This window comes from Dipodomys spectabilis, unplaced genomic scaffold (assembly GCF_019054845.1).
Source record: "Dipodomys spectabilis isolate Male_0828 unplaced genomic scaffold, ASM1905484v1 ptg000108l, whole genome shotgun sequence".
In the NCBI taxonomy this organism is placed as follows: Eukaryota; Metazoa; Chordata; class Mammalia; order Rodentia; family Heteromyidae; genus Dipodomys; species Dipodomys spectabilis.
In genome coordinates, this window is record NW_024870785.1 from 4,170,238 (window position 1) to 4,182,449 (window position 12,212).

Here is a 12,212-nt window from a genome sequence, read left to right on the forward strand (position 1 = left end):
TTTGAGAATCAGCCGGCAGCTTCCAGCTCCTCATTTCTTTCCAGCGTCTGTGTCCAGAAGAATGCACTGGACATACATTCTGAGGATGTGGCTCAGGGGGTCCTGGAGTTCAGATCCCAGCACCGCAGGCAAACACAAAAGCCAAATGAAAGCAGGCACGTGTGAGGTTTACGTGGCCTCGGCTGTTTGGGGAATTCACCTCTGCTCCCCAGTTCCAACACCACTCACCCCCACTGTCCAGATAGAGTTGAAAGAAACTCCAGTTAAAGAGGGGGCACGCCTGTAATCCCAGCTCCTCAGAAGGCCTGAGGATTGTGGTTTGAAGCCAGCCCTGGGCAAGAAAGTCCATGAGACAAACCACGAAAAGCGGGGAGTGGAGCTGTGGCTCAAGTAATGGAGCACCATGTATGAAAGAGGCTGAATGAGAAGCCCCAGTACTGGGGGCGGGGGCGGGGGTGGGGGGCCGGAGAGAGAGAGACTGGGGGGGGGAGGGCGGAAGGAGAGACACAGTGTAGTTTGTCACTGAGCAATGACAAGATAGTCTCTGGAGGACAGTTCTTTAGGCTTTCCTTTATTTTTTCTGGACAGTCCTGGGGCCTGAACTCTGGGCCTGGGCGCTGTCCCTCAGCTCTTCACTCAAGGCTAGCGCTCTACCACTTGAGCCACAGCGCCACTTCCAGTTTTTTCTGTTTATGTGACGCTGAGGAATCGAACCCAGGGCCTCAGGCATGCAAGGCAAGCGCTCTACCACTGAGCCGCCTTCCCAGCCCTAGGCCTTGCTTTAAAGAAGAGCAGAAGAAGCCAGGCTCTTCCACTCTGCCCTGGACATCCATAGCTGCCTCAGAGCTAACATGTAATTCCAATGGCCTTTCCCCACCCAGTGGGTGCCCGCCCCGGCCCACCCCGGCCCTGCCAGCCTACTCTGCCATTCACAGGCTCCCTCCTTCCCCTTCCCGAGGCTCTGACCCCAGAGGCCGCACTTCCTCCTTGAGGTCTGCAGGAAGCCTACCCCATGGGACCACCACCCAACTCTGGTCCCGGCTGCTACGTGAAGCTCAGTGCACCGTCCTCCCAGGCCCCCTCCTGGCCCACAGGGGCCTGCTTGGCTGGTCTCTGCTCTCAGGCTCTATAGCCTCAGCCCATCTGAGTGACCTGCCCCAACCTCCGCCAGTTAACAGCTGCCATTTGCAGAAAGGACACCGCGTGCCAGGAGAGGAAGGGGCAGGAATTTAAAGGCAAATGACAGTTGATAGAGTCGATGGAGTTCACCAATCAGAAGGGAGGGACATCAAAACAGATCATTGCAATCAAGGTAATGGATTTTATTCTTGGCCAGGAATTGAACCCAGAGTCTTGCACATTACTAGACAAAAGCTCTTAAATAAGGATATCCCTAGCCCTACAATGAATTTTAATGTATGTGTGTGTGTGTGTTTAAATTTGCAGCTTGACTGCCTTGTTTTTTCACACAGCTTTTGTGTGTGTGTGTGCTCACAGCTGGTGCTCTACCACTTGAGCCATTGCGCCAGTCTTGCATTTTGCTGCTCTTGAACTCTGGGCCTGGGCACTGTCCCTCAGCTCTTCAGCTCAAGGCGACTGCTCTACCACTTTGAGCCACAGCGCCACTTCCGGTTTTCGGGTGGTTTGTTGGAGATAAGCGTCTCAGGGAGGTTCCTGCCTGGGCTGGCCTTGAACTGCAATCCTCAGATCTCAGCCTCTTGAGTAGCTAGGATGACAGGTGTCCCGGTGCTGGTTATTTTGAAGATGGAATCTCAAGGCACCTTTCCTGCCCGGGCTGACTGTGATCACCCTGCTCTCTGGCTCCTAAGTAGCTGGGTTTCCAGGCCTGTGCCGCCAGAGGGCTGGCTTTAATGTTCTTCAAGACTCAGCAGGAGCTCCACCCCAAACACCCACTCACTGGCTGGCTACTGTATCTCTAGAACCCGCACCTGGCTTCAGGGAGGTGCCCACCCAATTAATCCAGTTTGGTCTGTAGTCGGCTTGGCCTGGAACTGCTTCTGTCCCCTGGGAGCTGGAATTAAAGGCATGAGCCACCTCTCCCTGATCAAGACTTGCAAGACCCCTCCTCTCCCATGGACTCTCCTGCCAACCTTGCTTATCTGAAGAAAGTTGGATTTCATAGACCTAGCAAGGGCAAATAGAAGGGGAGAGAGGGGGCAGGCCAGGAAAACCTCAAGGCTTTGCCTTGAACTGAATTCTCCCAGTTTATTTAGTACCAGGGAAGAGAACAGGGCCATCTGCACTGGGAATGGTAAGTTTTTTTGTTACTTTGTTGTTCCCCCCACCCCCCCCCATCTATATCCCAGCCCAGGTCTCTTAACTTTTGTGCCACTGGGGATTCCTTTGGGGCCTGTCTCTCCCACAACCTCTACAATCCCACGTTCAGTAAATCACCTCAGTACATTTTAGAGCAAGAAAATATATACAAGCCAGGCACTGTCATAGCCATTCAGGAGGCTGAGATCTGATGATCGTGGTTCAAAGCCAGCTTGAGCAGGAAAGTGCAGTCTATGAGACTCTTTTTGTTGTTGTTGTTGTTCGTGGGACTTGAACTCCAGGCCTAGGCGCTGTCCCTCAGCTCTTCAGCTCAAAGCAAGCGCTCTACCACTCGAGCCACAGCACCACTTCTGTGTTTCTAGTGGTTTATTGGAGATAAGAGTCTCCCGGACTTTCCTGCCCAGGCTGGCTTTGAACCGTGATCCTCAGATCTCAGCCTCCTGAGTAGCTAGGATTACAGGCGTGAGCCACCGGCGCCTAGGCCCAGCTTCTGTGAGACTCTTATCCCCAGTTAACCACTAGAAAATCAGAAGTGGGGCTGTGGCTCAAAATGGTAGAGCATTAACCTTGAGCCAAAGAAACTCAGGGACAGCCCAAGCCCTGAGTTCATGCCCCAAGACTGACAAAAAAATTATATATATATATATATATATATATATATATATATATATATATATATATATATATATATATATATATATATATCAGCTTTGGAGCTGAGCGCTGGGGAGGGAGTAGCGCGAAAGAGTTTAAGCAGAGCAGGCCTGGGAAAGTCCTACCCAGTGTCATCCCTCTAGCTCCCAGCTGCCACCCAAGTGTGGAGGCCCCAGGGCCTGCTGGGGCTTGGCGGGGGAGGGGTGGCAGGCTGGCTGGGGAGTGGAAGGTACTGGGACAGGGAAGACTGGAAGGTTCTTGGCTTTGGAAACTGGGTAGGAGGTGATGCCTTTCCCCCTAATTGAAACCGAGAGCTCCAAGTCCTCCTGCCCTTTGGAAATCGGCTGAAGTGTATCAGATGTTCCTGAAAGGCCACATTGTTATTTGAGTGTCAAAGCCAGGGGAGGATGGGGAGGGGTGGGGGGTGGGGAGGGGAGGGAGGGGAGGGAGGTACTTGGTGGGAGGTTTGGTGGCAAAAATATTCTGTGATAAACAAATAAGGTAAGTTACTTGCAATACTTTGCCCCCAGTCTAATAATAGTGAGGCTGAATGCAGCTCGCAGAATTGCTAGCAGACTTTGCACAACATCAGATGAGAATCCTTTCCGGGAAGCAGCCTCAGGAAGGAGCAAAGTGGGGGGGTGCAGGATGCCCAGGCTGGGCTCTGAATTCTGCTCAGCTCCACTCCTTATTAACTGCTATGACTCCATTTCCCATTCTCCAAGGGCAAAAGGGCTATCATTACTAAAGTCAACTTCTGATACTGGCAAAAAGAAAGGAGCGCGGAGGGGATGGAGTTGGAAGCTGGGCACCAGTGGCTCACACCCGTAATCTTAGCTACTCAGGAGGCTGAGATCTGAGGATTGATCATGGTTCCAAGGCAGCCCAGGCAGGAAAGTCCATGAGACCTTTATCGCCAATTAACCACCAGAAAACAGGAAGTGGTGCTGTGGCTCAATGTGGTAGAGCGCTCACCTTGAAAGGCAAAAGAGCTCAGGGACAGTGCCCAAGCTCAAGCCCCACCACCGAGAGCAGGGCCTGGAGATAAAGCTCCAGTGCAAGAATATTGCCTGGCACTCTCCAAGCCCCAGTTCTGATTCCCAGTGACGGAAAAGCAAGAGTTGCTGGGGCCGGGTAGCTGATGCCTGTAGTCCTAGCTACCCAGATCGTTGAGATCAGAGGGTCACATTTTGAACTAGCCTGGGCAGGAAAGTCCAGAGAGACCAAAAGCCAGAAAGCCAGAAGTGGAGCTGTGGTTCCACTGGGAGAGCACCAACCTCGAGCAAAAAACAACAACAAAAAGCCTAAGTGAGAGTATAAGGCCCTGTGTGTAAACCCCAGTACCAGCACAAAAACATCAATAACAAAAGCATAAGCCTCTAGAGGCGACCCTCCTGAATAGGATTATAGGCATTTGCCATTGGCTCCTGGCTAGTCCTGGGGTTTGAACGCAGGACCTCAGGCTTGCCAGGCAGGCAAGCGCTCTACTGCTGAGCTGCATTTATAGCCCTTTTTAAGTACTGGTGAATTTTGAGCTAGAGCTGCTTTTGCCTAGAACCACACCTGGCCCTGCATCCTTGTGGGGTTGTGTGTGTGTGTGTGTGTGTGTGTGTGTGTGTGTGTGCCGGTCCTGGGGCTTGAACTCAGGACCTGTGTGCTGTCTCTGAGGGTTTTTTTTTCCCTCAAGGCTGGTGCTCCACCACTTGAACCACAGCTTCCCTTCCAACTTTTTGGTGTTTAATTGGCGTCTCACAGGCTTTCCCTGCCCAGGCTGGCTTTGAACTGTGATTCTCAGATCTCAGCCTCCTGAAGCTAGGATTGCAGGCTTGAGCCTTGGGTGCCTCTTCCACGCTTTCAATCATAATGGGCACCACTGTGCTGAGATGTGGGGGGAGGGTCTCCCAAACTCTTTTCCCCTAAGCTGGTTTTGAACCGTGATCCTCCTCATCTTGTCCTCCGGAGAAACTGAGATTACAGGTGTAAAGTCATTGCACTTGGCTTGCAATGCGTTTCAGACGCTCCACTAGCAGGTGCTCAGAGGCAGGGCCGTTGGGATGACTTCTGATTCCCCTTGGCATCTGGATGGCGCAAAGGCAGCCCCATGGTTGGTACTGTACTTGTGGTCCAGACGGTGGAGTCTCTCCTGGGGAAGGGCTTGTCCTGATTCTCCATGAAGGTTCATTCTAGTTGAGGGAAAGGGGCAGCAGGGCTTCACTCTCCAACTGCTCACGCACGGCTGTGGCTGGAGGAGGTGGAGCTACCTGGCCTAGGGAAAGGAATCTCGCCTAGAATCAAGGGCAGAGGAAGATACCTGGGGTCCTCGGCGCTGGTGTTGGAGGGTGGCTGGGGGAAGCCTTGGGGAGAGGAACTTGCACCTCTGGCTCTCCACAAAGGGAGCCAAGGAGCCTGACCTAGGCTGGCTGCAGCTGTGGGGACAGAAGGCGGCCCCCAGGGACCATGATGTAGTCCAGGCAGGGACTTCAGAACTGGTTCCTGGGGAGCAGAGCAGCCTGTGGGTACCGCCGGCCCCAGTGTGAGAAAGTTGATTCCCAATTGCTAATGTTTTGAGGGCACTTAGAGGTGGGTCTGGTACTGTTCAAGTAATGTAAATGTTTTAAAAAGCTGAAGAGCTAGGACTTCCGCTAAGGAAGTCAGGCTTCGGAGGAGTCTGCAATCTTAACCACTACACTGTGTGAAATATAGAAAGAACAAAGATTTTAACTTACAGAAGGTTAGACCTCTGCTTAACCTTTATGTTAAATGCCACATAAAGCAAGCCAGTGGTGCTGGCTCATGCATGTAATCCTAGCTACTTAGAAGGCTGAGATCTGAGGACCATAGTTTGAAGCCAGACCAGGCAGAAAAAGTCCCTGAGAGACTCTTATCTCTAATGAACCACCATGAACTGGAAGTGGTGCTGTGGCTCAAAGTGGTAGAGCGCTAGCCTTGAGCAAAAGAGCTCAGGAACAGGGCCCAGGCCCTGAGTTCAAGCCCTATGACCAGAAAAAAAAAAAACAAGTTTTGGGCTGGGAAGGTGGCTCAGTGGTAGAGCGCTTTCCTTGCATGCATGAGGCCCTGGGTTCTTCGATTCCTCAGCACCACATTAGCAGAAAAAGCTGGAAGTGGCGCTGTGGCTCAAGTGGTAGAGCGCTAGCCTTGAGCTGAAGAGCTGAGGGACAGCGCCCAGACCCAGAGTTCAGGCCCCCTAACTGACCAAACAACAACAACAACAAACCACATTTTGGACCTCTCCAAGCCTGTGTGATTCTGAGTAGTGACTATGCTGAGATTCTAGGTTTCAATTTCCTAATTCATTTGTAAATCGGAGAATAATACCTCCCAAGGTTGTTGAGGATTCACGAAACCTAGGTCGTGTATATGGCCATCTTCTTGTAAGAGCCCCAGTTTCTGGAGGCTGTGAAGACCCTGAGATTCCAGAATGGGACCCCTTATCATCACCTCCCCCCAGGGTCCTCGGGTTTGGCCATGCGGGGACCTAGGGGATGCGCCCCAACCTTGTGACCCACTGCCTCAGTGACCTGTCCGACTGGAGGCTGAGGAAGCTCAGGTCACACAACTTCCGCCTAGATCGCTGCTTCTCCTCCGCTCCTCTCCTCCCCATGAATTTATTCATTTGGATGCTATTTACCAATCGTTGACTATTCAGCTCACCAAATATTATTAGGCAGCTATTATTTGCCAGGTATTATGCCATGCTCTGGGTAAGAGTCACCTGGCAGAGTCCCATCAGCTGTCTGGACCATGTTTAATTTCCCTTTGCATCTCCAGCCTGGTCCACAGGTCTTGGAGGAGCGGCGGCTCCGGGCACGGTGAAGAGGAAGCCGGCAGAGATGGGTAGAGAATGAACAGGCTCCTGCTAAGGGGAAGGGGTACTCTAGACCCCTGGACCTCGGGGACTCCCCGTGACTTGGTGGACAAATGCAGGGGGCAAGGACCCCCCCCCCGAACCAAAGTTCTTCAGGAATTACTTGTGTCCCAAGTGGGAAAGGTAAACTGAGGCAAAGTGCCACAGTCAGCCTCATAAAGATGACACTTCCTAGCACACCAGCCTAGTGCTGCTATTAGGGAAAGTAAGGCCAGGGGAGAAGATCTTCTGGGTTTTGAAGAGAAAAATCCAGATTTGTTGTTGTTTTATATCCCCAAATATTCAGCATTCCCTTCTAGATCTTGATGTTTTAATTAATTAATTACTTTTTGGGGGTAGTCCTATGAGAGCGCAACAGAACTTGTGTGCTGAACTCAGCCTCGGGGCTGCGTGTGGGTCCAAGGTGTGTGCAGGGGTCGGGCAGGGCCCTGGGACTTGAAGCCAGCTTCTGAGGGGCCTGGAAGGGCACTGTCCTCTCTCGGGGCCAAGACTGTTCTAGACCCACAGGAAACCACAAAGAGGATGTGGAAGCCCTCGCCCTGCCCTCCAGGGAGGCGCAGCTCCTTCCAGACACCCAGATGGCCAGGAAGGTCGGAGCAGGGCTCGCGGCGGCGCCCAGCAAGGTGGACCTGGCCTCAGCCCGGCCCTGGCAGGAAGTAAGTAAGGGCAGCAACTGAGAGCGGGGTCCTGGAGGCCGAATGTGGGGCGCTCATCTGGGCCTGGGAGCGCACGTCAGCCACGACAGAGGCGCTGGGCAGAGGGGTGTGGTGGTAATACGGGGCGGGTGTCCAGCCCTGACCCAGGGCACGGGTGGGCGGGGGTGTAAGTCCCCTCCTGTGGCTAGGAAGAGGCCTGTGGGGGGCTCAGCCTCAGCTTCCTCATGGTGAGCCACAAACAGGGGGTCGGGGATCAGAAACGGACTGTGGATTCTCCATGGAGACACTGCCTTCCATCAGCCACCTTCGGGGGTCACGGTGCCCCCGCAGCCCTTCCCTCGCGCAGGGGGGCAGGCAGAGCCCAGCGGGGCTGAGGGCGGGGCTGCGCCCCAGTCCGGCCCGTGCGCGCGCGCGCGCGCGGTGTCCGCGCCCCCACCGAGGCCGCCCGGGGCGCGCGGGCCCCGGCGCCGTCGCCAAGTTGCTCTCGGTGTCCCGGTGATCCCGCCCGCGCCGCCGCCCCATCCCGGGCCCCGACTGGAAGCTTCTGGAGAGCAGGAAGCGCGGGCTGCCCCGTGGTCACGCCGGGGCCGGGCTCCGGACCTCTGCGCCCCCGCCAGGTGATCTGGAACCTTCTCCCCGCACACACCCCAACCACAAACAACCGGGGCGCCCCCCTCCGGAGCAGGGCGGCGGAGCCGGCCGCGGCCCGGGCGGGAGGGCGCAGGGGGGGAGCAGCCAGGGTTGGGGGGGCTTCGCGGGGTCCCCAGCGCCTTGAGGGGGGCGGGCAGGTGGGGGGCGGCCCCCGTGGGTGCCCGCTGGCCAGGCCGGGGCGCCCTCCCCCCCGGCCCCCCCCCCCCCGGGACTCATCCCCAAGGGGGACACAGGAGCCGGGCTAAGGGGGTCGCCCATCCCCATCCCGGCTGGAGTGGGTGGTCCGTGCTTGTGGGGGGGCCTAGGAACCTAGAACCTAGGGGGTCCAACTCCCCCCCACACACAGGCCAGGGGACACTGGGGAGACTGTCCCCCCAAAGCCTGAGCTCCTGCCACTCAAAGGCCCCATGAGCCCCAGGGTCACAGATGCCCTTTGAGGAGGTCACAACCCCCCCCAGGCCTTGGAAGGAGCCCCCTGCCTTCCCCATCCCCAGGAGAGGAGGCTCCAGCCAGCACAAGACCCAACAGACTTCTGAACTTGCACGTGCCTGAGGGTAGATGGCGTCTGGAGATCCCTTTAAAGAGGGGGCGTCCTTCCCCAGCCCTTGAAGAGGGAGTGGGTCACAGCAGAAGAACTATAAAAGTCCAGCTTGCTTTATTCCCTCCCCCCCACGGGGGGGGGGGGGGCTTCTATGATGGAGGGGCCGGCGTGCTACAGCTGAATTTAATTGGTGCCTGGGTGTTGTCTCTCCCTTCCCCCCAGCCCCCAACCCTGCTCAAAATACTGTCCTTCCTCTTGTCCAGTGGAGCTGACCCCTCAAGGTTCTGGGGAGCTGGGATCCAGGTGCTGCTCCGCAGGGGGAGGGAGGGGAGGTCTCCTGGAAGAAGGTGGGACCCCCAGGCGGGTCTCTGGGACCACACTGGGGACCGCGCTGCCCACTAAGGTGCCCTACCTGGTGCCAGGTGGCTGGACCTCTGGGCAGGGGGAGGTGCCCGGTGGCTGGGCGGGGAGGGCGGGAGGACGGCAGCCAGTCTGTCCCCTCTGTCAGTCTGGTTGTGCTCGATGGGGGATGGGTGTGCAGTGTGTTCTCTCTGGCCTTGGATGTATTCCTCTCTCTCCCGGCTCTGCTCTCCTGCTCCAAGGCGTTTAACCCTTCCTCCCTTCCTCGTGGGTCTGGAGGTGTCTGGTACAGCAGAGAGACCCGAAGGAGACATTCCTCTTCCCAGAGCAAGAGGCAGATTCTTTTGGGGGGCAGGGGCGGGGGGATAGAGGTGTCTGCCGGGCCCCAGGCATTGGCACAGCCCCCTGGGTGGAATGGGATGGGGGCAGCATTCGCCCAGAAAAGGTTCGTAGTTGTTGAGAGAAGCAGGAAGAGGTGGAACTTTTCCCAGGTGTGGAAGAGATCTGGACTGGAAAGGAGGCTCAGGTGAAGAGTCCCTGGAAGTGGGGGTGAAGGAGGCCAGGAGGCCAAAAGGTCCTTTTGGGTATATGTGTGTATGTGTGTGGGGATACACACTGGGCCTCGTCTTTGCCGGCTTATTGGCCAGCTTTAAAAAGCAACCAAGAAGGGAGAGGTGGATCAGCAGACTGCCAGCGCCTCAAAGCCAGCCTGTGTCCCCTGAGAGCGTAGCCCACTGAGCCACCCACACGGGAGGCTGTGAGGGCAGAGTTCCTCGGGCTGGCTGCCGAGCAGGCTGGGCAGGCTGGGTGGCTGGAGGGGGCTCTGCCTCCTCTTCCTCCCACCTGGGCCCTGAGGAAGACAACTCTTTTTCTTCCCACCCCAGGACCACCCACTGGATCTTTGACCCCTGGTGCCGGGGAGAAATCCACCCCAGCAACCTCACCCTGCCATTTCCTAGTCTGAGAAGGAGGAGTGGTCTTCCTGGCATTTGGGTCTCCTCTCTGGTGAACCAGGTACCTTTCTGAGAGTCCCAGGCTCCCTCCCAGCCCACTACCAGGCATGAAGCAGCTGCCAAGGTCAAAGGCCGGGCTGCTGACCTGAGACCTGTCTCCTGCCTCAGCCTTGGCCTGGCTCACCCCCAGCGCTGGTCACTAATGCCACCTCCTGCCCATCCAGTAAGGCGGGGTGTCTGGGGGCTCCCATGTCCTGCAGGGGAGTAGGGGGGGGTGGACGGGAAGCTGTTAAGGTGGGGAGCAGAGTTGGTTTGGTGTGTGCAGGGGTAGGGGGGAGACTATTGAGAATCTTTGTCTGGAAGGCTCAGGGAAGGAAGACACGCTGGGGTTTCCTACTTTTTCATACGTTTGGGGATTTGCTGGTGCCCAAGGAGGGCAGTTGTGTGGGACTGGGCAGCCTGGCCCTGGGTGGGACAAGGGTCTGTCAAGGGTCCCGCAAGACAGCCTGGGGCCCCCGTGGGAGGAGCGGGGAGTATCGCCCAGCCACAGAGGCTGTCAGGGAGAAGCTGGGGGGGGTCCCCCCAAGTCCAGGGCAGGCCGCGCTCCTGGGGTGGGGTGCAGGAGGAGTCCCTGGGCCACACCCCGAGGCTGGGCTGGGTTTTCCCCCCCTTTTTCCTGCGGCTCAGGCTTCCTCAGTCCCGGGGCGCTGGCCGCCCCGGTGTCCCGGGCCCGGGGCCCTCCCGGGCGGGCGCGGTGCCCCGACTCTCCCGGCCGCCGCGGCTCCCCTCCCTGCGCGCCCCTCCCCCGCCTGAATTGGGAATGAGGCTTTGTTCCGAGGTGGACTCAGCATTTCTCGGGAACCTACTGTGTGCCCCGCCGGGGTCGGGGGTGTGTGTGTGTGCGGGGGGGTGGGGTCCGAGCCCCGCGCCGGCCCGGGGGCAGCCCTCGGGCGCGGGGGGCCCTCCCGCCCCGGGGCGAAGGGACCCGCGCCGGCGGTGCCCACCCGCCCCGCTGACCCCCGCGGGCGTGCCCGGGCCGGGGAGGCCCGGACCCCCCCCCACGGTCCCCCCTGCGTGCCGGGGGAGCCAGGTGAGCGGCGGCCCCGCAGCCCGGGGACGCGCGGTGCGGGGGGGGGGGTGCGGACGCGCCGGTCCCGGGAGCGCGGGGCCCCCGCGGAGGGGGGGCCGTGGGTGTCGGGGACCCACCGACCCGGCTCCGCTGTCAGCTGGGGGACGCACGAGGGCTCCGCACTCGGCGTGAGAACCGGGCGGACCGGGCGCCCCGGGGCCGGGGGCGCGGGGGGGGGTCCGCCGGGCGGGGGGGGCAGGAAGAGGGGAGGGAGGTGCGGGGTCACCGAGCCCCGTCCGACCTTGCTGGGAAGGGAAGGAGACGTGGCAGGCGGGGACGCCGGAGGGATGAGGCCGGGGCGGAGGGCTGGCAGCCGCCGGGCCCTCGGCGGGGTCCGGGGCCCTTCCCGCACGCGGGGGGGGGGGGCTCGGCCTGGCTTCTCATTTTCTATCTCGGTGGGGCTTTGCCCTGGGGTGGGGAGCAGCCTCTGGGGAAGGGTGGGGTGCCCTCGGCCCCGCAGTTTCCCCCTCCCGCACACCCCCCCCGCGGGTGCACCGGGGAGGAGGGATGGAGAGGGGTGACGGTCAGGGCCCGGGCGAGGGGTGTGGGGAGGGAGGGGGCTGCAGCTGGGGGGGGCGGTCTGGGGTGCCCGGGTCACGGCACCGGGAACGACAGGCGCGGGCTCCGGGGGACGGGCCGAAAAAGCCCAGGAGCCCGCAAAGAAAATCGGCCCCCGGCAGCACCCTGGGCACCGCACCCCTCCCCCAGGCCCCACCACTCCCCGCACCGCCTCCCCCGGCCGCCTCGTGCTGCCCCCTGCGTTGGGACGAGCGACCCGCGGCTCTGATTGGTCGGAGACCGGGAGGGGGAGCCGAGGGCCGGATTGGCTGGCGGGGCCAGCGCAGGGCGGGGCGTCTGATTGGCGGAGCTGGCCGAGGGGCGCGCCGCTGATTGGCTGGGGACGAGGAAGCAGGAAGGAGGGCGGCGGAGGCTCCGCTCTCGGGGAGTTTGTGGGGGAACCGCGAGCGGCGTAGCGGATCCCGGAGCCCGGCCCCCGTCGCCCGCCCGTCCGGCTGCCTGCCCCGCCCGTCCGGCCTCCGCCGCCCGCCCGCCCCGGCCAGGCGCTCCCGCTCTCCCCCCCCAC